The 26,843-nt window shown below is 40.4% G+C and overlaps 1 long non-coding RNA gene across 1 annotated transcript; it reads right to left on the reverse strand.

The window, feature by feature from the left end:
• Positions 1 to 19,076: 19,076 nt before the first annotated feature.
• Positions 19,077 to 23,712, reverse strand: LOC123385673. Its single transcript, XR_006598631.1, has 2 exons — positions 23,426 to 23,712; positions 19,077 to 19,595 (listed from the first exon to the last, which is right to left on the reverse strand). It is a non-coding gene; the product is annotated as an uncharacterized LOC123385673 (long non-coding RNA).
• Positions 23,713 to 26,843: the final 3,131 nt, after the last annotated feature.

Genomic DNA, 26,843 nt, shown 5'->3' on the forward strand with positions numbered 1-26,843 from the left:
GAATTTTACTCCTTTTATCCTGGGGAAACATTTAGAGGGAAGAGAATAAAATCTCCAACTGGAAAATCATCCCAAATTGCTTAGACTTACCACTTCTCTACGAATGAGAAGCAATTTTAAGTTGAGTTTTTCTGCTTGGGTAAAGTGTATACTCCGAAGCATTTTGTGACACAGGATTTGGTATACTTTTTCAGAAGGCTTTGCTAAAAAGAAAGAAAGAAAAAAATTATGAGTGCCTGACATATTAGCGAGGGTTTGTTTGGGATCTTAACTTGCCTGGGGTTAACCAGTGTTGTAGGTCCAAAGTAGCTCAGTTTAAATGTCACATCTAATGACAAGTAGGAAAATTGGGACGTTATTTGCATGTGAATGGGGATAAAGGTGACTGGATGTTGATTCATTGCGTGATGAATGTTTGCCCTTGGTGAAATGTTTTACCTTCCGTGAAATTATAAACAATATTTCTTATTGACTGTAAAATGTAGACACCAAGCCCAGAAGTCCTTGCTCCTGAAATGCTACTCCTATTAGAAAACTGAGGAGACAAGGAGACTTGGAATTCTGCCCTTGTGAGATTAGGACTTCCCTTAATGTGTCTTTATTTGGGAGGGACGAAAGGGAATAGGGTACTATATTCCAAGAAGCATTAGAGATGAGTGGACAGAGACATTTTACTAGCATTCCTTAGAAAATATTTTTGAAGTCTTCAGAATAAATTAGATTTATTCTTATTTTGTTATTAGTGTTTATTGATCTAAGGCGCTTTTTTATTTATAAAGTTAATGCTTTCGTGGAAATAAACACAACCTCAACTATGAGACTGAAGGAGCAATTTTTTATAGACAGTGTCAGTATCTCGTCAAGACTTAGAGAGTCTTAGAACTTGGTCAGAACAATAAATATGTTTCTTAATTTTTTTTTGTAGAAACGTTATCAAATACATCCATCGATTTTTTTTTCAAAACCGGTATGCTCCCTAATCCTTTCATTCAACTAGATCATAGTTAAAGCATGATTTTATGGTGTGATTATAAACCCTCGGATGTGCACGTATTTGTACGTGGACCATCTATCTGAACTCAGGAATTCTCCCAATCACCAAAGAGAACTGGGATTCATAGAAGGCCCTTGATTTGCCCTTGGTCAAATCATAAATTAGGATCAGAGTCAGAATTAGCATCGACCAGCAGCCCTGAAGTTTGAGCTTGTTACTGAAGCATGCTGGGTGTAGTTTGATCTGTAGAGAAACGGAGATCAGGCTGCTCACACGGGTCTCTGTACTCTGTGAAGAGAGACAACAAAACCGAACATCAGAGACCACATGGGAAGCCCCCTTCATCAGGCATGGAACACCAGTGTCCTGGGACTTTAAGAAGGCGATGCCACAGTCAGAGGCTCTGTGGGCTACCCCTCCCCGCCACCCTGCCCCACAGGATGCCTGGATGATTTGAAGAAATGCCACCGGAGGCTGATGGCGAGTGCGATTCTGGAGAAGCGCTGATCTCCCCCTTGGGACTCACAGGGCCTGACCTCTGTCTTTTAAGAAATTGAGCAAAGGCCAGCTCCCCTGGGCTATGCAAGGTCAGCATTTCAGTCAGCACCACCTGTGGAAGCTGGTTCAGAAATTGTTTGCAAAGAAGCACTCTCCAGGTTCCTTTCTCTAAGTTCATCCAGTCTGCTTCTAAAACAAAAGGAATATCGTCCCTTCTTCTGCTTGAGGTGATGACGCTGACCCCCCAGGTCAGAATCCTAGAATTTTCCTATAGCTGAATATATTTATAAATTTACTGCAGCTTAAACGCGCAGACCGTCTGGAGAAAGAGAGCCGGTGACATTGAACTCCGGTGTAGTAGGTGTCATCTTGTTCCCGTGTGCCGGTGTTTCATCTCAAAGGGCTTTCCATAGTTTTGCGCAGCGAAGGTCTTAGGCACAGATGGGCTTAAGCGGAGAAGCAGGCCAGGGATAAGAGCATAAGGATGAGTGCGGCCTGTGGCAAACTGAACTTTGTGTTTTATTCAGGAAAGGGTGATGGGCTCTGGCTGAATGTTGCGTGAGAAATACAGATCCAGGGCTGTCAGCTCTTAAGACTTGTTTCATAATAAACTAAAACTAAATCTTTATATGAAACCATTGAAACTTAAGTAGCAGTCTGAGCTTAATAAAATACATGAACAGGCCAGAACTGACCCTTGGGTCATCAGGTTGCAGCACAATAGGATCATTATCAATGGCAAGCCCTGTGCCAAGTGTTCTGTGTATGCGAGCTTTTTAACCTTCGGCACAAGCTTGTGAGATAGGTATTGGTACCCTGTTTTACTAAAAGGATACTGGAGTTCAGTGTAGTTAAGTAACTTGCATAGGATTCGCAGCGATGACGTAGGAAGAAAAGGAACCCACGCTCAGACTTTGAGTTAGCAAATATTTATTGAGTCCGTGATGGTTTCCAGGGACTTGCTAGGCGCTAGGGATCCAACAGGGAATGAGACAAATGCAGAAGGCATCTAGTCTATGTAAGTTAAAACATGGGAGATGAGGGCAAGGATAAGACGCTTTTGGAGTCCACAAGAAGAGAAGGCTTTCAGGGGGTTACATGATCTGGGACCTGAGGGATGAGTAGGAGTTGGCCAAATGAAAGGGGTATTGATGGGAATTGTGGTTAGGAATACGGAGCAGGAATCCCAGAGATGAGGGAGGACGGACAACCTAGGAAGTGATAGATGTTTGCTGTAACTGAAGATGGAACTCAGCATGGAGATGGGGAAGGACAAAAAGAGATAAAACTAGAGAGATGATTCAAGGGACACAGTTTTGTTTCTTTCCAGCTTTATTGAGGTTTGGTGGGCAAATAAAAGTGATATATATTTAGGGGGTACAATGTGATTTTTAAAGGTGTAAAACATGGTTTAATATATGTATACATTGTAAAATGATCATCATAATCAAGCTAATTAATACACCTATCACCTTGCAGAGTGACCCTTTGTATGCATGTGTGTATGTGATGAGAACACTTAAGATCTACTCTCAGAAAATTTCAAATCTACAATACAGTATTATTCACTTTAATTATTCTGCTATATATTAGATACAAGAATGTATTCATCTTATAACTAAAAGTTTGTATCCTTTGGCCAACATTTCCCCATCCCCCGCCCCCCACCCCCACCACCCATACCTACGCTTGGCAGGCACTGTTTTCTTTGGTTCTGTGAGTGACTTTTTAGGATTCCACATGTAAGTGAGATCATACAGCATTTCTCTCTCTGTGCCTGGCTTATCTCCCTTAACATAATGTCCTCCAGGTTTATCCAGGTTGTTGCAAATAGGATTCCCTTCTTTTTCATAGCTGAATATTCCTGTGTGTGTGTGTGTGTGTGTGTGTGTGTGTGTGTGTGTGTATCATTTATTAATTACAGACATTTAGGTTGTCTTTTTATCTTGGCTGTTGTGAACAGTGCTTCAATGAACATAGGGGATACAGGTGCCCCTTCAAGATACTGATTCATTTCCTTTGGATATATACCTGGAAGTGGGATTGCTGGGTCATACAGTAGTTCTATTTTTAAGGTTTTGAGAACCTCCATACTGTTTTTCATAATGGCTGTACCAGTTTATATTCCTACCAGCAGGACACAAGGATTCCCTTTTCTCCATATCCTTGTTGATGTTTGTTCTCTCGTGTCTTTTTGGTAGTAGCCATTCTAGCAGATGTGAGGTGTGATATGAACCGTAGTTTTGATTTGCATTTGCTTCATGATTAGTGATGTCAAGCACTTTTTCATATACTGGTGGACCATTTGTATGTTTTCTTTGGAAAAATGCTTACTCTAGTCCTTTGCCCATTTTTTAAATTGGGTTATTTGAGGGGTGCCTGGATGGGCTCAGTTGGTTGAAAATCAGACTTTTGATTTTGGCTCAGGCCATGATCTCACGGTTCATGAGTTTAAGCCCCACGTAGGGTCCCTCTCTCTGCCCCTCCCCGCTTGTGCTCTCTCTCTCATAATAAACATGTAAAAAAAATTCATTGGGTTATTATTTTTTTTTCTATTGAGTTGTGTGAATTCCTTATATGTTTTGAATATTAACCCCCTTTCAAACATTTGGTTTGCAAATATTTTCTCCCACTCGGTAGGTTGCCTTTTCATTTTGTTGTTTCCTTTGCTGTGAAGAAGCTTTTCAGTTTGATGTCGTCCCACTTGTTTGTTTTTGCTTTTGTTTCCTGAGCTTTTGATACTGTACCCCAAAAATCATTTCTGAGACCAATGACAAAGAAATTTTTCCGTGTTTTCTTCCAGGAGTTTTGGTTTCAGGTCTTATATTTAAGTCTTTAGTCGCTTTCGAGTTCATTTTGCACACAAAGTTTTAAACGGGAACGACTTGATAATTTGAGTGTTAGTATGATCACTCTGGCAACAACATGGAGAGAGCAAACTTAGAAGGTCACTGATTATGGAGGTGATAATAGAAGGAAGGAGACCTTTAGGAAGCTAATTGGAGCAATCCGGGAGAGGGGAAAGTGCCTTAAAACGGGGTAGTGACATGAAATTGTCATTAGATGATGCAGGAAACATTTAAGGGGTAGAATAAACCCAAAACGGTGACTAAGTAGAGTCAGGGAGTGAGAGAGAGAGGATAATCAAAGGCGAGGTTAAGATTTTGATAATTGTGTACATGGTGAAACCATTCAGAATTTGCAAAGAACTGGCTTTGAGGGGGGTTGCAGATTAAGCAGCCTGATTTAGATGGATTGAGTCCAAGTATGGTGTTCCAGTGGGATATGCAAGTGGAAATTCCCAGAAGTCAGTCAGTGATATTGATCTGACACTCTGGGGGCCACTCTGGGCTAGGCATATAGACTATAAGTGTGTCAAATGGGATGGAAAGTATTGAAGAAGGCATGTGTTGAGAAGAAGCATAATCCCTCTCAGATACTAGTTCCAGACATTGTGATTCACTGAAGACAGCTCTCATCAGGGCTCCTGGAGCCCTGGCAGGATGTCACTCTGAGCAGGTGGAATATCACTGCCATCAAGTTGAATTCATCTCCCAGGAGGAGATTTAGGTGAAAGTGTATCCTTGGAGCTTATCTCAGATATAATACTCTATAATTGAGGTGACAGAGACTGTTCATTTCACCCAAACCCAGAGTTCTGTAGGAACTCTTCAAGAGATTTAAGTCAGTTGATGAAGGTTATGTGACAGAATTTGAACACATATTCCTGGAACTTGATGTTACCACATCATCAGCTAGTTAGCTCTATTCTGGTTAGTAGGGGAGACTTCTGTGTCTGAGACCAGGTTTCTAACTGTCTTGGAGAAGTAGATTGTGGAGAGCATTGCTACAATCCCCAGACCACTGCCAAGAAAGGTCAAAGCCTCTGGCAGACCAGGATGTACCCCACCATCATCCCCCTTCCAGTTGATGTACAAGACCTACGAACCATTCCTCTGCTAGAAGTATTCAACTCTGGAAGAGATGTAAGCAACAGTTTCAAGTCTGGATCTACAAAGCTGGAGATAATTTCTTAAATATCTCTGTTTATGCAGCACAAATGGGCTTGTATTGTTCCCTTTTTGGTGCCTCCGCAAGTCAGCTAGAGAATAGAGAAGGTGACTAGAAGTAATTGGTCTGGAACTTTTGGAACGGCAAATCAATCAAAAATTTAGTAACGTATTTAAGTACCAGTTAAAAGTTCTTGACCAATGACACTTCGCCATATACATCTAATGACTATAAAAACTTGATAGGAAACATTACTTTTCTTCCATATGAACATTCCATTAAGCTTTAGCTGTTTGAAATGGTGAAACCCATTGCCCTACAAGATAGAATTGGTCGTGGAAGCATATTCACACAAGAGGATGTTTTTTTAGATTACCTCTGTTGGATTCTGATTAGCAATGTTTATGTTCCATTTAATGTTTTCCATATGCTGGTTACTATTTGAAAGTTTGGTCTGTGCATTTATCCTCATCACCAGCTGTGGAAGTCGACCCTGTGCAGCAGTTTCAGACCCAATGTCTGGATATTCTGACATCCTGACCACCAGAACTGTTGATTTTAGTCTCATTTCATTGTTCTCGGGATGCGGGTTTGGATGACCTATTTGTGAGTATAATCACAAACTTCAAATGTCCTTCCTCTTTATGATGGGACCATTTTGTCCCAGGCTTAGCTGACTTAAAATTTGAAGAATCTTGGCATTTTCCATAGCTGCAAAGATGAAGCTGAATATTCTCAAAAAAAAAAAAAATGCACATGAGATAAATTAGATGGTGGCTTTTTAAAAGTAGCTTTAGTTTTGTAAAAGTGAGGCATATACGATGAATGAAAGGAAAGTCAACTAATCAAAGTACAAAAAGTAGGAAAAAAGTCACCTGAAATTTTACCACCTGGGCAAGAACATAGTTCAGTGTTCATCATTCCCAGATTTCTCCAAGTCTTTTAAATGATATTGGTAATTAGTAAGACTAGAAGTGTCTTATTAATCTATCAGTGTCTTGACTGATAACGAGTATATAATTTATCGTCCACACATGGATACTTCTGTGAGTGAATAATTAGGCGAGGACAACAAGTATGTACCTGGACTGTCCTCGGCACCTGGGACTGGGATTACCTAAGTCTTAGACCCATTGCCGTGTACAAATTTGTTATTTCATTATAATTTATTGGACATTTATTCTATGCCAGGCATGAGTCGATAAAGTAAATAAAACACAGACTCTGCTCCTCTGGCCTCACAGTCCAACAGCAGTTAAATGCCATGCAGTGGGGACTGTGGTGGAAAGATGGCTCTCGTATTATGGGAAAATAAATGGCCAGTCCGTCCATGAAGGCTCAGAGTGAGCAGTAGAAAGGCTGACGTGAGTTTCAAAAGGTTGATGGGGTTAGCGTGGCAGAGAAGAGAGCAGAGGACATTCCCACTAAAAAGGGATGATACATACAAAGACTATGAAAAGGGAACAAAGCATATGGGATATTGGGAACTTGCAAAAGGCTCAGGAGGATGAGAACTTTCGGGGGGAAAGTCATCAGACTTGACTTTAGAATGCTGGCTCAAGATGCTACTCGTGGGGAAGAATGGGATGTATCTGAGGCAATTTGGAGCCTGAATCAACAGTGTTTGGGGCAGTGGAGAGGAGAGTTTCCTGAAGCCCAACTCGGGCACTGGCCTGGACTGCGGGAACATTCGCAGAGACACGTAACGCCAAAGAGGGAGCTGGTTTGGGAGGGAAGGAAGCAGGTGATGGATATGTTTGTGTAGTTCGAGGCTCCAGTAGGGCATCCAGGTGGAGATGTCTGTCCGTGTGACTTTGGTTGGAACTCACTAGAGAGCTCTAGGCTGGGGAGAGAAATTGAGGAATTGGTGGTTTATAGGCAGTATTTGAAGCCATGGGAATTTGAGGCCAGTTTGATTTTTATTACTTATCATGAATTTCTATTAACTCTGGTTCAAGGTTATTGAATTTGTAATAGAGTAGAATAAATGGGAGCTTAAGTGATGACATTTTGAAATTCATTCATCCCCACCCATTTTCATGAAAGAAACATTTGTCTGGGAGATATAAAATACCGCTATTCAGAATTTATTGTCCAAAGGAATTGGCAAAGAGACTTTCCACCAAAAATCAGATTTAGAAAAGTCAACCTTCTTTCTCTTTTATAATAAAGAGAGTAATTAAAGCTCTCTGGTTAAAATTCCAAATAATTACAGTCGAGCCTGTATCAGTCGTGGGGACTGGGAGCCTTTTGGATCCTTGAAATCCACAAACAGTCCTGATGTATTGCAGCCACAACTTTGTCTCTTGCTAATCTTGAGCATTTCTCCTCTGAGAGTTGCTTGGCTTTTGAGATTTCAACATACACATGAAGAATACAAATATGAGGGAGAATAATCAAAGAATAGGGGAGCTAGGAGAAACCTGAGAGATTCTTGATTCAGCTGTGTCAGTGTTTTCGAAGAGGAAGCTGAAGACAGGTCACAGGGCTCCAGGGTCTAAGGGGTCAAAGTGCTGTAGCTCAACCATTCCTAGCACCCCCGTGGCAATGAAGGAGCGATCCCTTCGGTATTCAATAAAAACAATTTTGATTTTACTCTTTGCCATTTAGAAGCATTGCTATCTCAAACTACTGATAAATAAAAGCGTGTGATAACTACATCTTAATTGGCCAACATGTAGGAACAGAAAGTAAATAGAGACAAAGGAGCTTTCTTTATTCAGTTGCTTTGTATTTTTCTTGTAAATTGCAAATAGACAAAGTGTGTTATCTCTCTGGCTACATGTCCTTTAATTGCACTAAAAGCCATTTGGTTTCATCATAAAGTCCAAGTATTGCCTCTGATTTAATAAGGCTTATTACTGTCTTATAAATATACCATTTTATAAGCATTTGGTAACCATTGGCATTCTCCTCTGAATCTAGCAAAACACACAGATAAGAAAGGACAGCGAAGCAGAGAAACTGAGGTTTTCTGTTATTTTCTCCCACTAATTTTCTCACTGGGTGAGAGGGGTCTAGGCATTGGAGACACTGTGGTGTAGTGGAAATAGAGAAGGCAGACGCTGTTCAGCCTGTGGCCCTCAGTGGCCTCTTGTGGCTCCCATCCCGATTCACTCTCTCATATGGGAGTGTTGGGCCAGATTGTTTTTATGGCTCTTTGCAACTCTAACAGTCTATTATCCAACAGCCAAGGCATACATTTTCATTTTCCCACAATTTTCAACTCCCACTTTTCCTTATCTAACGTGTTGCTGAATCTTGTCACTTTATTGGGTCAACATTAATTTACTATTTATTATTTATGTCCTTGGTGCCAGCCAATGTCTTAGATGCCCTTTTTTTTTTTTTGCCTGCCATCTCTTACGTTCACTAGACCTGCCTCCTCTGAGAGCTGAGAACACCCAAATCTGTGACTTCCATTTCCTTGCCTCTTAGAGATTAAACATGCCTTCCAAGTTCACAGATGCCCGTCCTTAAATACACACTCTACCATATTCCTTTCCGCAGAGTATACCTTCGGAGTAGTCCAAGGTACTGATGTTTTATTGTCTCAGCTTAAAATTAGAAAAAGAGAAGCAAGTTGGACAAATTATGAAACCTCTTTAAAATCCACATATTTCCAGAAACCTCCAATTTTGATCTAAATAGGAAATAAAGTAGCAGTCAGAAATAAATACTCCTAGATGTAGTTAAGTTGACTTGCTTCATACTCAGAAATTCAAATAAGAATAATATGCAAAGCTTGCTTGCATTGCTTGTTAAAAATCCCATTTCATTTGGTTGTTTCATTTACAAAATGGCAGCCAGAGACGTTTAGGACAGTGGAAATGTATGTCTCCACTGCACATATTACCAATATAAAGTGTACATGTGAAGACGTCACACATCCATATGCATGTTATCTATTGCTCTGTCGAGCAGTCCTCTTAATTACGCTTTATATATGCTTTGTGCAGCCAGGCATTGATCTTTCAAGTACCGTTGTCTGGTTCAGAGACTTGTAATTAGGCAGAAAGATCTGGTAAAATGGATTCTGTGGAATTATTCAAATGTTCTGTGTGTATGAAATTGTTCAGCTAGAATTATTTATCTGGAAAAAGGCGCTTTTACATTTGCACCGAGCCTATTTCAAAATTTCGATTCCTCTCCATTATTTACCGATAGCTCATGCATTTCTTGGACAGTTGCAAATTGCAGGGCTTTTCTGTTTTGATATGAAACTGCTTTGTGCTTTCCTGTGGGCTTGTTAATTGGTGAGCTCTTTATCCAGGAGATCAAGAATCAGGGGCTTCTTTATTAACCCATTGTGAGCTCTGAAATATTCCCCATGGGTGTGGAGAAGAGGAGTTGCCGTTGAGACTTCATGCTCTTCCTGTTCTTTTACGACACCGATCACAGCCTGGAAGATACAGTCGAGAATGACAAGGAGAATTTAATAAACAGCTTAGAATAGAATCTCCTGATACTGAGGGTTCTGTAACGAGCCTTTTTGTCTCCCACCCCCTCCACCGCCCTTTTTTGGTTAGCATTTGCGATTCCTTTGACTTATGGCAACTTTCTCCTGCAGGATGAAACAATCCTGATAAGGATTTAAAATATATATATAATTGAATTTTACGTTGCAGCCTGAAAACCATGAAAGGAACAATGTTTGTTTTTCCGGAAGGCATTGTCCTGCTCCGTAGGTGGTGATGTGAAAATTCTTTGAATTTTCTCCCTTGAAAATCGACCGGGAGATTCCTTGTTCCTCGCTCACGCACAAACACACCATCATCACGCGCTTTCCCATAAATGTATGAATTTACCTTCTGAGTGGCCTGAGAAATTATCTTTGTACAAAGAGCTCCCTGGGGATTGATAAGGTTTGGAACCGGGGGAGAGAGTGAAAGAAGCCCGACACAGTTTGAGTGACTCTTAGGGAGTTAAATTCTCCATCGCTACATGGTTTGTTTGTTTGTTTATTTATATTTTATTTGTTTGTTTGTTTTTGCCAAAACACATGGCTCCCCTTTCTAGGACACTGCTATCGCTCTATGTTTGCATTGTAGGGTACGGTTTTTCTTCCTTCGGATTAGCCTCTGCTTTTTTCTCCTGCTGCTGGCCGCCATCCTGATGTAAGTGCATGTGAGTAAGCAGTAAGCTCCAGCTTGCAGGGGGGGATTTTTTTTCTTCATGACTCTTAACGGCTTTTTACCTCCGAATGATTTTGTCTGGGTGGCTCGACTAGTTCTTTTCTTAAGCGCACACACACACACACATGCACGCACGCACGCTTGTTGCTAGTTTGCCATCCATCCTCCCACCCAACTCACTAGAATCTTCTTGGTCAGCCTAGAAATCGGTGGCAGTCACATGGGAGTCCTTTAGATTGACAAGAAGGGCAAGCCCAAGCGATGAGGACCATGGGAACCCACGCATGCACTACATACCTGTTGAGTCATCATCCTAAAGGCACCCAGCGACTACTTTCACGTGCTGACATCCCCATTCCCTCTGTATTTTCCTAGCCCTTCCTACGTTTCCTTCCAAAGAGGACGTTGGTGAATGTTTCATTTCGCATATAAATGGCCCGTGAAGAAAGGGTAAAAATACACACGTTGTGTGTCACGTAGGCTTGTGGGGGCACGAAAATTTTTCTGTTGACCAAAGTATTTGTAGAGTGACCAAGGCACTCTGAGGTGCACACAAATAGACTTCATACGTAAGCATGAAAAGAGCACTTGACTAATTGTTAAGCAGCCTGCGTGATGGGAGTGATGTTGTGCTAACTAGCTGTGTGACTAGGCAAGTCATTTCACCTTGCTGGGCCTCATTTTTGTCATATGTAGCCTCTTTCAAACTGCCACATGCAATTATTTTTATATAAAATGTCCCTTATGAAACAATAAGGAAGCATACTTTGTTCCAATTTTCTTATAAGACCTTCAAGCTTCTCAAAACTTGAATAATACGAAATGAACAGAAAAACCTATTTCTAGACAAGACATTCAAAGTGACTCTAGTAATCGGGATTTGTGTAACAAAATCAACTCTTGCCATGCATAATTATAACCAGCACGAAAATGCAAGAGAACATTTATGTAATTTATTAAATACAATAGCTCCTTAATTCTCTAGCTTACCATGCCATGTACACAGAAGAGGTTGCAAACTCTCCCCACATCACACATCCAATTACTTACTTGTCATTGTACTTTTCTAGTACAAAGCTGTGCTAATGATCAAAAAAAAATGTGTTGATCATACTGTACAATGAATGTGACATTTAAAATCACATAAGTGCAAGACTCTCTTATAGGTTTTCAGAAAAAGCGAACTTCAAGCTAAAAAGCATTAAATAAGACAAAGACAAAACACTTTATAACATGAGAAGCCATATTCTATGGGAGTTATAACAATTTTCAATATCTATGCACCAAAAAACACAGAATCTGTCTATAAAACAGAAGCCAGTAGAACAGAATACAATGCCAGGATAACCCAATTACGTATAGAAATCCAATAGAAAGTAAAAGTAGTATCTTAAATCATGGAGATGAGAGGTCTTCCTATAATAAAAGGTGTGGAGACAACCGAATAGCCATTTTGAAAAAGGTAAGATTAGATCTTTTCCTCAGACCACGTACAAAAATATACTCGAAAGGCTTCAGAGCTCTAAAAGTGAAAAAAATAGGGGCCCCTGGGTGGCGCAGTCAGTTAAGCATCTGCCTTCAGTTCCGGTCATGGTCTCATGGTTCATGAATTCAAGCCCCACATTGGGCTCTCTGCTGTCTGCACAGAACCTGCTTCAGATCCTCTGTCCCCCCACCCCACCTCTCCCGCACTTACACACTGCTCTCTCTCTCTCTCTTTCAAAAATAAAATAAAAGTGGAAAAATAAAAGTATATGTATACCAGAAGAACACATGACCGAATCCCTTTAAAACTCGGGTGTAAGGGGGCGCCTGGGTGGCGCAGTCGGTTAAGCGTCCGACTTCAGCCAGGTCACGATCTCACGGTCCGTGGGTTCGAGCCCCGCATAGGGCTCTGGGCTGATGGCTCGGAGCCTAGAGCCTGTTTCCGATTCTGTGTCTCCCTCTCTCTCTGCCCCTCCCCTGTTCATGCTCTGTCTCTCTCTGTCCCAAAAATAAATAAACGTTGAAAAAAAATAAAAAAAAAAAAAAGAAATAAAACTCGGGTATAGGGAAAGGTTTTTGAGCAATGATTATAAAAATTCTAATGCAACAAAACAAAAGATAAATTTGGCGGCATAAAAAATAAAAGCTTTTCAGGTCAAAAAGCAAACAAAACACTCAAAGAGGGAAACACTGTAAACAAAGAAGTTAAAAGACAAGTGGCCATGGGGAGAAAATATTTTCAGCTTTTATCACAGATAAAATTAGTAAACAACTTTTAAAAATTAAGGTGGAACGAATACAAATCCTATAGAAAAACTGGCAAATGACACAAACAATTCACAAAAAGAGAACATCTGAAAAAATGCTCTCAAGTTCACTCATAATAAGACATATAAATAAATGGAAACAACACTGGTAATATTTCTCATCCACCAGACTGGCAAATTTAAGAAGTTGATAATTCGTTCTTTGGGCAAGGCTGTATGGAAACCCGTGCTCTCATACATTGCTTATTGAAATAGAAAATGGTACAATTTTTGCAGAGGAGGATTTGGTAATATGTGCGTTTGCTTTTTGACCTGGCAATCCCACTTCTAAGAATTTACCCTGAAGATAGATTTCCAACAATACAAAAATATATACAATACAAAAAAAAAAAATTGAAGCATTTGTTGTGATTGCAAAATGTTGGGAAGTCAAGTGTCCAAGCATAGAGATTGGTTGCATGAACTAGAATATATACACACACTGCACCATTATGCAGAGGTAAAGAAAAAAATAGAGAAAACCTCCATAATGGAATGATTTCCAGGGTATATACTTAAATGAAAAAAGCTGTGCACAAAATATATTAATAGACTTCTTATGTATGAAAGAAGGGAAAATTAGCATATATACTTCTGCTTATGTTTACTAAGAGCTGCATAGGAGGAATAAACCAGAAAGCAATAAAGTTGTTTATCTATGAGGGGTGGATAGAGAATACGGTGGGAGGGATATGGAAAGGAAGAACACTTCTTTGAGTATATCTTTTTATATATCTTAACTTTTGAAAGCATGTTAACACATTCAAATTCAGAAAATAAAATTAGTAAGAATTGGAAGCAGGTTGAAATAAATGAAGTATTTCATAATGAATATTTTAACACCACTGAAGAGAGAAGGAAGGAATGATCCATGTACCTTAGAAAAGCAAAGTAAGTTCATCAGAGAAAGACCAATATTGTATGATTTCACTCGTAAGTGGAATTTGGGAAACACAACAGGTAACATAGGGGAAGGGAAAGAAAAACAAGATAAAAACAGAGAGGGAGGCAAACCATAAGAGACTCTTAAATACAGAGAACAAACTGAGGGTTGCTGGAGGGGAGTTGGGTGGGGCGGATGGGCTAAATGGGTGACGGGCATTAGGAGGGCACTTATTGGGATGAGCACTGGGTGTCATACGTAAGAGATGAATCACTGGGTTCTACTCCCGAAGCCAAGATTCCACTGTATGTTAACAACATTGAATTTAAATAGACTTTTAAAAAAGAAGCACAGAATTTGGTTTGAAATCCTCCATCTCGGTAAGGGGGGAGTGGCAGGTGCAATCAAATCCTCACCTCTATTTACTAAGTTTGTTTTTGGATTGAGCAAAGCAATTTTCGAGCTATCTTAGATATGTTATTCGTACAAGCAAATAAATGTGTTGATGTTGTTGGGATCTCACTGTGGAACAGACACACAAATAAGAAATGGGAGAGGACAAGCCCTCCCATGGGGATACACAAAAACTGGCCGTACTTGGGTGAATTCATGATTGACAAAATATGTAGTTTTTGTAGTTATGTGTATATAACTATATTTATAGTTGTACGTAATCGTATCTGTATCCGCACCTATTTCTAAGCTCTGTGTGCTGAACATGTCAAGAAGGAAAAACCTCAGTAGCAATGACCCTTCCTAGTTCCTTATCTGTTTCCCACTTTAAGGAATCAGAGATCCATGAAGAAATGGCCGATTGCAGGACAGGGATGGGTAGAAGGAACTGAACCTTCTTGTTCTACCACAGAAGAAGGAGGTACTAAGAAAAGGTGGGGGGACGCTGCAAGGACTTAGAAACCAGCATGAAGGGGGTTCTCCTGCCAAATCTTAGACAATGTGAGCATCCACATAATTAAGGACAATAATGAATTGTAAACTATTAAACATAATAGGAATTCATCGGTCCTGCCAGTAACCGAAAGGCAAACACAATAATTAATGGGGGAGAAAGGAGGGTCTGCTTCTAGGAGAATGCTGAGGGCTGCGTGGTGAATGAGGAGGGCTGGAAGGTGTGTGGGAGCTGGAAAAGTCATGGGTAAAGATTGGGTCGAGCAAGAGTTATCCATTGATACTAAATTTAGGGAGAAATTTTGATGAGGAGGAAATGGGTATTTGTATGGGCTTGGTGTCTTCCCACATACTGCTAATATTAGTGGTGAGGGGGGAAATCTGTAGAGTGGTATGGTCCAGAAACTGGGCAGTGCCTTGACCAGATGATCAGAATTGACATCACCAATGAGACATTATGCACCATAGGCCGTGATACCGAAGGACACATCACCTAAGCAGTGCTCTAGCCTAGAACGAGAGCTGAATCTAATCACGAGGACAAGCGGGCAAACTTACGTGAGGCATGTTCTATCCCAATAAATAATAAATGAGGGTGTAGGGAACTATATTCTTCGAAAAATGTCAGTTCTGTAAAAGATATTGAAAGTTATTATAAAAGACTCTTTAATGTTCCAGATTAAAGGCTATAGAGACATGGCTGGTAAAGGAAATAATCTGGATGTAGACCAGATCCGGTACTGGAGGGTATAAAAATGGGATAAAAGGCATATTTGAGACAACCGATAAAACTGGGAATACTAATTGTAGATTGGAGAGCAGTATTCATGTAAAACTTACTGAAGTCGGTAACTGTACTGTCATCATGTAAGGGAGTATCCCTATTCTTGGATGATAAAAGACTTGATATATGTATCTATTTTAGGGATAAAGAGGTCTGTAACCTTTAAAGAGTTCAGGGGAAAAAAAGAGAACAAATGATAAATAAGGTAAAGTTTTATAAAAAAAAAAAGGTGAATCTGGTCAAAGGGTAGATGGCGATTCCTAGTTTTATGTTAATTTTTGCATTTCAGATTTTGAAATTACTTCTAAATTAAAAGTCTTTAGAAATGGGGAGTGCCTGAGTGGCTCAGTCGGTTAAGTGTTTGACTTCGGTTCAGGTCATCATCTCGCAGTTCCCGAGTTCGAGCCCCACGTTGCGCTCTCTGCTGTCAGCATGGAACCCGCTTCACATCCTCTGTCCCACTCTCTATCTCTGCCCCTCCCCCAGCCATGCTCTCTCTCTTTCTCAAAATAAACATTTTTCTTTTAATGGGGAAAAATATTTTTCTCCAAAGCATCTGAAGGGGGTTTCCACAGTACTTAAAAGATAGCCTTTGTCACTTTGTTCAAACACATCATATAAACCTTTCAGGCTAGTCCTGCGGCCTCTGGGATCAGTTCAGGGCTCTTCCCAAAAGCCCCTCCGGGGACTCCCCCCACCACCCAGCAGCCCAGGGTCTCAGCCCAGCGATGCTGGGCACATTTAATGTGTTAAACTACAATTATGTTTCTGAGGATGTTAGCAAGATAGCTTGGGATCAGTTTTAATTTTTTTTAATGTTTATTTTTGAGAGAGAGAGAGAGAGAGGGCATGCACAGAAGAGGGGCAGAGAGAGAGGGAGACACAGAATCCAAAGCAGGTTCCAGGCTCAGAGCTGTCAGCACAGAGCCCGATGTGGGGCTGGAACTCTCAAACCAAGAGATTATGACTTGAGCCAAAGTCCGATGCTTGGTTAAGCATCCGAGGCCACCCAGGTTCCCCAGGATGTTTTATTTCATAGCTCTCTCTGTGAACTGTAGAAGGTGTGGGCGGTACTCAGAGCCACCAAAAGTAGTGCCCAAGATGAAAGACCACAGTTTAAACGGGGAATCCTCTCTACTGAGTCTTTCCCACAAAAATGATGGTTGGTGTGGAAACTAGGATAATTGATACTATTGATCTCAAAATGTAGCAAACCTTAGTGAGAAAGTGAAGAGAGGGGTCATTAAAAACCTTCACAGTTTTCTGCCCACCTCTGCACTCAGAAATGATTTGCTAATTGAGATGAGAAGATTAGAGAAATTAAAGAGCCAGATTGTTGTCTCCTGCCAACATGGTTTTTTCCACTTTTAAGTCACAATGTGGGTGGAAGAGACCATTTCGTTGAGCACAAGGGATGAAAGTAAGAATGGGGATAAAGGTGAATGAGGGTCATGTTTATTTTGTGGGGCTTGTTCTCAGTCTTCCTCAGATATGTAATAATGGTGTTAGTAATAGCCAACATTTATTGAGTGCTCTGGGAAGGACATGCTGAAACCTCTTGGGGATCAGCTAATTTGATCATTGTGTTCATTTCTGAGATGAGGAAACAGGCACAGAGATGTAATTTACTCCATTAATGAGTGGGAATTACTCCAGAGCCCAAACTACCAAAGCCAGGTAGACCTTGAGATTAAGGGCATTTATCCAGAATTTTAAAAAAATGAGCATAGAAGACACCTTCTCAAAGGCTAGTTTTCATATAGAAAATGCCAAAGAGTATGACTATAACAGAATGGGCTGAAACACCTGTGTTCCTACCAGCTTTAAAAATTAATCTTTAAGTCCAAAGCTTTAAGATTGGCAAGTGACGGCTGATGTGTTGTGAATGGTTAGTAGGTTAATAGTTATTCTTTGGGGAAATGAGTTTCCTAATCAAATAAGATCAGGAGACAGGACATCTTATCAGAACATTAACAAAAATAATAACTTCCGTATTATTGGTCCTGGAAACATGTCTGGGATACTGTGGGTTTTTTTTTTTTCCATCCCCTGGTTCTGTGAATTTGTCTACTGTAGATTATTTTGCTGTCAGTAAAGCTTTATCAGTGATCACCTAGGAGATGCCCCCCAAAAGATCATGTGATTAAGAGAAGAGACTAAATACAAAAGCATTTGTATTTGTATCCTTGTATTTTGTTTCACATCAACTCCAGCCTTCTCCACTAGCATAACTTCCTTCCGGAACAGGTGGGATGGTTTGAATGGTGGAAAGGTGGCTCATGAGAAAGAGAAAGAATTTGAAAGGCGATCGAGAAAAGAAGTAAGCATAATTTTTCCTTTGGTTCCCCTGGAGTATAAAAGAATGAACGTATTCCACTTAGGAAATTCTGTTAAATTGCTTTTATTAAAAATGAGAGAAATAGCATCTAGAATATCAGTAATAAGCTATAATGAATAGATCTTTGGCGATCCGTCGCAACAGGGTACACATCAATAGCATTAGGGTTTGTAGTTCGTCCCCCAGTGTCAGAGTTTCATGCCTTGTGGCAGCTGACCATGGAACCAGGGAACACTATGTAGTACCTCTCCTGTAGGTCACGGCTCTGTTGTGCCTGTGGAAAGAAAGCTGCTCTGTGGGGAGGGAGGGGAGATGGCCACGAAGTCCTAATAGGCCATTTCTGTCTTCTCCCTATGATTGTTCTCAATCATTGGGCAATCACGATGCTATTAGGAGCTCCCTGACCGAAGACACTCAACGCGCTTAGCTTTGCCATTAACAGCATTGACAGGGAGCTTTGAGGCTGCTGAAGAGCTGATGGGTCTTGAGGGCCTTGAATTAGAAATGCGCCTGTCCTTTTAACACGCTGACACGGCCCAGCTCCTCCTGTGGAAGGACTCTCAGGCCAGCATGGGAACCGTACATGTGTGAACATCTGGATCATTTCCTCTCCTGTGTCTCTTTTCATATTCGACAGTATATTACGTGCAAGGGCAGTAAGTCATGACTGCTGTCTGAAATGGTGCTCGTGGGTTTTACTAAAACTGAAGTCCGGCATGCCCTGGAAGACAGGAGTTATAGAGTGACTTCCAGCATTCCTCCCTTCTCTAGACCTCTGTCTTCTGGCCACCCTGTCTCTCCACCAGGGCAAACCGCTGCCGGGCTGGAGGAGACCTTGCCACGGTTTGCTACCCCTTCTTGGCCTTTTAGGTTTCATGATCTGTAGGAATTAGGGAAATCAGGTCAAGGTTTCTTTGGGACAGCGTTTCGAGACTGATCCCCCAAGTTTTATTTAGGTCACCCTTCCTGTCTGCCAGAGTGCTCAGTGAGGTTAGACACAGACTTGTCCCTAATATTCTGGGCTGAGGAGGATATAAATTTCCAGATTGGCTATCAGGGCTCATGTTCTGGATGGCAATAGGCAGTTCTAAGTATAGTCCCTTTAGAAGCAAACTTTGTCAGGATTTCCCCTGGCCCCCCCGCCCGGCCAGCAGAGCCACGAATAACCATGAAAAAAAAAAAAATGGAATCTTAAGATTCCAAATAAGTGTCATCACTAAAACGCATTTGCATTTGTGACTTCAACCTCAGACATTTTATTGAAGAATATAATCTTGAATATTACAAATGAAAGTGTTGTTTTCTCTTGGAAGAAGTAATGACAAAATCTAGGGGAAAACACACCTTATATTGTGATGGAAGACAGTATCTTTTACATTTTTTAAGGCAGGAGTTTCTCTAAAATTCTCAAACATCTGAGAAGTGTGGGGGTATCATGTGATCTTGGAAGAAGTTGTTAGCCACCAAATTATTAATGGCTCTCAGAATAAAGCCCATCTTGCGGAAGATGGACTTGCTGGAAGGAACAGAGCTAAGATTACCCAGGGCGTCCTCATTCGTTAGCAGGACCTTACTCCGTTCACTGAGCTAAGAAAGCTTGCCTCTCATTTAGGTTCATGGTTTCCCCATTTTCCCTTCATTGGTGTAGACTGGTGAGCGATGTCCCTCCACTTACTTCGTCCCCTTCTTTGCATCTCACATCCTCAGGAGAGTAGGAAGAAACAGCAGCAAAGGGCAGATGACCCACATGAGAGTCTACAGGAAGGAGAGTAGGAGTAACAGATCAGCCACGCTTACTGGTAAGCAGTAGTTCCTCAGCGTGATGATCTGAATTAAGTGCAAGATGAAAGAACTATAGTATTTGATGGACTTACTCACCTTTCTCAGTTAAACAGCTCAGATGCATCCCGTTTGTAACTTATCAAACTTTGGGAACACATAACAAACGAGGTCATAACTATCTCCTTTCAGAGACGGATGTTCTAGGCGGACCTCTGGGACCCTCCAGTTCACTTGACAGTTAAGGGCCTCATTCTGATCTTGCAAGCTGGCTCTCCAGTTTATTCTTAAAATGAATGAGGATGCAAAATCCGAGAGACGGAGGGAAGTGGCTAGTTTCCATTTTGATAGGCAAGAAAGTGATTTGAATTCGTGAAGGAATGGAAAGTTACATGCAAACCCGAGCAACCTGGTTGTGCCACAGATTGTGTAATAAATGAAATCCCTCTCAGGAGATTGATCTCTTTCACCTGTTGATGAATGCACATCTGTGTGTCAGGACCCCTCACTCCAGGATCCCTACGATGGGTGGGCATGGCCAGGGTGCAATGGCGTGGGTCAAAGATCACAGATGGAATAGTTCTGGTTAGGGGCCCATTCAGTTGTCTTTGACTGTCCTTGAACTAGAGTCCTTTGACTGTCTAGATTCTCCCCTATTGCTACATCCCTCTGGCATGCATTGAATCATTTTAGTTTGCTGTCAGGTCCCTTCTAAATGGTGTGCATAATTGGGTACATGTCCTACAACAAAGAGAGCCACTTTGACACCTGCCGCTTCAGAGAACAAGTACAAGGGAAGAAGCAAAGATATTGTAACAGACAGATGTATTTATTTTGACAAGTGGGATTTGTTTTTAATTATTAATATTTCACAGTATACCGGTCACTGTCTTGTAGGAGATTTTATAAAAGCAACATCTGATAATATGTCATAACCACATGAGCATACCTTGATGCAATTAGGGATCCGGTCAGGACAGGGGTTGACTTCTGTTTTTAGTGCGAATTATCATGAAGCTAGAGAAACACGAAAATGGGAACGAAGAATATTGTGTTTATGTTAAGCCTTTTGTTAGTGATTTGAAAACATGTCACTGTTTCTTCCGCAAGGAAATCCTGAAACCTTAATACAAAAATTTCCAAAGATAAAGGATTCTATAATTGTTCCATTCATCCATTTCTCTGAGTTTTTTTACACGTGGAGTCCATTTTTTTTTTTAAGAAATTTGCATCCTTTGTCTTTTCCTTTGCATCCTTCGCATCTGGAATTTGTCACAGAATATATTTCGAGTTCTAAAAGATGAAGTTGTGAGATTCATCTTCTCTTGTCTCTGTAATGAGTAGGGAAAGCTGAAGGAACGTGGGTAGTGGTCTCCCACCACTTTACTCGACAGTGACAACTTCCCCATTCAGCGTGCATCATCTCTGTTTAAATTTTCTAGTGTGAGTCTCCTCGACCAACTCAAAATGGCCAGAAGAAAGATAGGGAAGGAAAGATTCTGCCCCTCCCCCACTCGCGCCACACTTTCAGCTACTAAAATATCTGATTTCCCTTTAATTTGTACTCAGCAGTGTCAGCTCTGCTAGAGGAAAGGGCATCCCTGCTGACAGTAATCATTATAACTCCAGGAGACCAGCAGAGATAAATATACTATAAGCCATCTTCTGAGTGGGTCAAACTTGTCCTGATACTTTTGAGGTCCGTGTACTTTGCAGAAAGATTTCCTCCATCATCCTGGTTTCTCACTGATGCCCAGAGATGTGCTTGTGTGTGATCCTTTCGTAGAAAAAGACTCCTCTGGTACACGCAGAAATAAGCCAATTGTGTTTATTGAAGGACTCTCTTTGAGTGGACATTTATGCTAATATTCAGCAAACAGGATCTCCATAAATTAAAAAGAAATAAAAACACAAATCCAGAAAACATTTAGCATCAGGTGCAAATTGAATTGGCATTTTGTTCTACTCTCTCGTGACTGAACAGAATATTTGCAGAATTAATTGAAAATCAAATATGTTTGATACGTGTATCACATTGAAAAGCGTGACGTATCTAGGTTTTTGGTGGGTTCTTTGCCATTAGAAATTCCTAAATCCTACAAAAGGTAAAGCAAATAGCACCAAGCAAGCATCTGCTGGTGAAATTAAATTATGCTGCTTTTCATTGCTGCTTTAAATATTATTGTTTTATATCTCCTTTGTTCTGAGTTTGCCCTACTATAACCTTCATAAACTTTACTTAGGTAGCAATTCCTTTATTGGGTCCCAAGATTGTAGAAAAGTAAGTGGGGGAATCGCTCAACCTTGTTTAACTAGAATGGGCATTTGCACGGTTACTGTGGAATATGGTTCTGGTGATGAATGTCTTCCCCTAAAAGAATGTTTTTATTGTATTTTCCACTGTATTGCCTTTATTGCATTTAAGGATGAAATTTAAGCAACTGAATCTACAAACATAGTTTAATGTAGTTTATACGATTATTCCACGGTGCTTCTTTGGTCATGTCACGTGGATAGGTCTCTTTTGTAGATATACCAGTCGGATAAACTCTGTGATGTATCTTATAAATTCGTGTTTGGAAAGCGTTGGAAGAACATAAGGAAAAAAAAAAGGAGAGAAACCTCAAAGTGAAAAATTGTTAGGTTTACATGACGTGATTGTGAGTGAGTTGTATTGCCCTCTCTGAATTTTTTTTTCTACCTTATAAAAATTTACCATTGGCAACAGAGTATTTTGATAATCGGAAGAGAAAAAGAACGCTGTTTTGGAAAGAATGGACAACAGACCTGTGAAGATCAGTCCGTCCCCCCGCCCAGTACGTACAGAATTCCTACCGTGTGCCTTTTCCCCAGTCAACTCCAGGACTCAAGCCTAATATAATTAGAGGGTGATTTCCCACCACTTTCCGAGTCTGTCCCTTCGACCAGCCGCAGAAACCATTTCCACAGCTGCGGTCCCTGAGATGTCAACTGACATAGTTTTTGCCAAGACAACCATCTTTCAATGAAGGAGCTATCTCTAGTGTGAAAATATTCTTTTGAAAATACAGTAGGATAGTTCGTATGTCTATTTTTCCCCCCTTTTTTCCTGTGGAGGTCTTAGAAATGAACAGTTAAACCATGTTCAACCCTCTGGTGTTTTTGCCCTCCCAGGCCACTTCTTTAAGCAAAGGCTATGAAAGGATGATCATTTTTGCCTGTTTAATATCTAATTACTCTCTGTGAGTGTGTGTTTTTAGTTTTTACTTTTGTTACATATGATTTCATAAGTTTGCCTTACTCAGGCTTAACGAGTAATTGCATAGGATTTGTTGCTACCGGCTCGATGGGATGTGTATGCATCCCTCGAGAAGAGGGCTTTAAATAAAAATGCTTTCTGGAGTCCCCAGATGACTTCCTTGGTAGTCTGCTGCTAAGAACGACGCATATCCCCATTTCTGCTTTAGTGTTGGCTGTTGAAAGCTCTGGGCCCTTCCTCCTCAGTGCCCCTCAGGCCTCTGACTCCCCCTCTCCTGTGCCCCAAGCTGCTTTAGGAAGCCAACGGGGACAAAAGTGCCATTTCCCCTGGTGGCCCTAACCAGCCACATTCTCCCTCTGTGTTTAAGTGGGAATCACTTTTCTTTTTGTGATCAGATTACCAACGAAGTGATTTGGGAATAACAGATTTTTTTTTTTTTTAACTTGATTCAGAATGTCCAATTTAGCAAATACAGTGACGTCCTCCTATTACATAGCTCCCATAGACAAGAAATAAATCCCAAACCAGGAAAAAACCCCGAGGATCCTCAAATAAAGGAGACATTTACCGGGATGCTACTGAGAACTTGTGTTCCACCTTTCTGGGAGAGATTCCCAGGTCTATCTGCCTCCTTTTCCCTTCAACTTCCCCTGCACACCAAGCTTCACCACGAAATCACTGGCAGTTCTCACTCTTAAGCCTTTTGTCATATGGATCCTTCTTGGAATATCCTTCTCCCCCATTTTTTCAAGGCCTAGACGACATGTCATTTTCCACATGAAGCCTTCTGGAGCCCATCTGGTTAGAGATCACCCTCCTCCCTGTGAGCTGCCCTGTTATTAAAGCCTTTATGGGATTCAGCCTGATATTAAAGTGGTTGTTGACATAGCTGTCCTCTCTATGACATCATGAGGGCTTTTAGAGAGAGAGGGGGGGGGGGCTGTGTCTTAGCTTGTGTTTTCCCACAGTTTATTGTTCCGAGTTTTGCACGTATGAGGCACGAGGTATAGGGCTGTTGTTGTTCATTTAAAGGCCTCACATTTATTTATTTTTATGGTGAGGGGTTGATTAGAGAAAGGATGAAAGGCATTACAAAGTAATTTGCAGGAACTGGTAATAATCACCTCTAACAATTTGCATGGCAATTTGAGATTTTTTACAAAAAAAGGCCTTGTCATAGAATAGGGGAGACTTAGTGGCAAAGGCTGGTTTGGAACATCTTTCCAGAAAAATCTAAAAGGGGCTAAGAAAAAGCTGAGCGAGCAGTTTGGTCTTGTCTGCTTCTTCCGTGTTTTTGGCGTGTGCGCATGCGCACGAGCGTGCGTGTTTTTATTAGGACAAAGCTACTTTCCAGACTATTGTTTCCCACCTCTCTGAGGTTGGAGAGGTGATGAGTCACTTTATGCAGTAAGAATACTATTGGGTTTTTGGCACATCTTCTGGAATTACTCAAATTTTCCTTGTATCCTTCTCTCTCCCTCTTCTTTTCCACAGAAACTTTAATTATCATAGTGGAAAAAAAAGAGACAAAAGGTAATGATTAAACTGGAAGGTAAGCACTTAATTTTGAGTTCTGTACCACGTGTAGTTTTTCTTTCTTGCAAAAAAAAAAAAGTCTAGGTGATAACATTAAAGTTTCGACTTACACACGAAATGATAAAAATATGGTTGCCATAGGCTTTCTTCTTTGGTAGATGGATTTATAATACTTTTACTATTGCACTATGAAACTATGACGTGGGTGCCTACGTGGCTCAGTCAGTTGAGCATCCGACTCTTGATTTCGGCTCAGGTCACGATCCCAGGGTCATGGGACTGAGCCCCACATCGGGCTCCACACTGTGTGAAGCCTGCTTAAGATTCTCTCTCTCTTTGTCACTCTCCTGCTTGTGCTCTCTCTCTCTCTAAAATAAAAGAAAGGAAGAGAGAGAGAATGTTTAATTACAAATGGATGTGAACACTTCTTCCCACGGAAAAAAAAAATCAATCTTAGAATACACGAAGTATAACGTGAATTTCTGTCTTTGTCCTACCCCCATCTCTCCTTTCAAAAGGAACATTTGTTAAACATTTTATGTATGTTCTTGAAAAGCTCTTTCTATGTACATATGCACATACATATAGAGATCATAAATGACTTGTATCTTCCTACACGTCATCTGCAATTTGCTTTTCCTGCTTTCAGTATAAAGTATACCTTGGGATATCTGCCCATTTGATACATAAGGTTGTACCACATTATTTTTATGGCTACAGAGTTCATCGTCTTTAACAGAATAATTGATATTTAGGGAATTTCCAGGATTTTTTTTGGTCAGCAGATATTCCTGTATGTGTATCTTTTTAGCACATGTATGAATACAACCCAGGATAGAGTTCCAGATGTAGAATTTCTGGGTCAAAGTTTAAGCATCTTAACCGTGTAGATTTCCTGCCAAATTGTCCCCAGAATGGCTGAAACAGGTGGCTTACACCAAGAGCACATGGGGACACAGGCTCCCCGTATCTTCCAGAATACGGTATTATTAATTTTTCCTTAATACTTCCAACAAATGGGGCAACAGGTAGCTCATTGCTTAATTGTTATTTCTCCTCTGATCAGAGAGATTTAGCATCTTTTCATGTGTCCATCAAAATGTGTAAGTGTGAATTGCTTGTTTATCTTTTTCCATTTCCATTCATCTTCTTGTTCATTCCTGCTCTGGTGCCTCGTTTTTAGAAACTACTGGAACTTTATAATGTGTTTGATATCTGGTAGAGCAAGTCCCTTTTTTTTTTTCTTTTTTAGCGTTTTCTCAGCTAATTTTGCACATTGACTCTTCCAGATGGATTTTAGAATCAGCAGGATAAGTTCCATAGAAAATCTATGGGGGATTTTGTTGCAATCTGCACTGAATCTATAAATTAATTTTAGGAGAGTTTATGGGCTTGCAATATTGAGTTTTCCAATCAGGAACATGGTTAACCTCTCCACTTACGTGTTTTCATCTGTAGTTTTCTATAAAATGTTACAGCTTATGTACATGTGTTATCTGTCTTATTGCGTGTGTTATACTTGTCCCCACTGTGAATGGGACGCTTTCACGTTATATGTTCTAATAATTATTAAAGATCCATAGGAAAGCTATTTGTTTACCTTGTTCTAGACACTTTCACTGATTTCAGCAAATGTTCAATGGATTTTCTTGGATTAAGAACTTATTTTTTAATTACAAAATAATACATGTTGTAGTATTATACAGTAGTACTATGCAGCCTAAGTGAATAAAAAGAGAAAATGCTTCTCCATCACTTTGAAAAAGTCTGCAGTGCAGTTTTTCCACTTACCATACATTAGACTCTTTTTCATGTTAGCACATGTGCAGGTACCCTATTCTCTTGAGCAACTACATAGTATTTCATGGTGTGGAAAATCATGATTTATTTTTACCCAAGATCTATATGTGCATAGTTAAATAAATCAATAGCAAATACCATTAAGGAGCTGATAATGAAAAAAAGTCAATCTCTTTGTCACAGCCCTTCTCACCTCCTCTGCCCTCCCTAGAAGCTACCTCTTTATGCAATTTTTGATCACTTTTTTCCGGGCATTTTTCTTTCTATTTCTAAATGCTCTGATTATACTGATCTTTCCCTATATATCAACTTCTATAGATTTTCTGGATGAAAATTCAGTTTTTAAATTCCTCTGCTTTGCTTCCTCATTTCCTCCCAAATAACAGACATCACGATTTGTGGGGTTTTTTTGTTTTGTTTTTGTTTTGTCTTGTTTTGTTGTTGTTGTTGTTGTTGTTGTTGTTGTTTACCACCAATAGCCACTATTTACATTATCAGAACTTTTAAACATCTTTATTGCTGGGCCAAATAGTGTACCATGATTTGATTTTCGTCTCCGATTTTTTTTTTTTTTTTAATTTTATTTTTGGGACAGAGAGAGACAGAGCGTGAACGGGGCAGGGGCAGAGAGAGAGGGAGACACAGAATCG

Source organism: Felis catus, chromosome B2 (assembly GCF_018350175.1).
Source record: "Felis catus isolate Fca126 chromosome B2, F.catus_Fca126_mat1.0, whole genome shotgun sequence".
NCBI classification, from domain to species: domain Eukaryota; kingdom Metazoa; phylum Chordata; class Mammalia; order Carnivora; family Felidae; genus Felis; species Felis catus.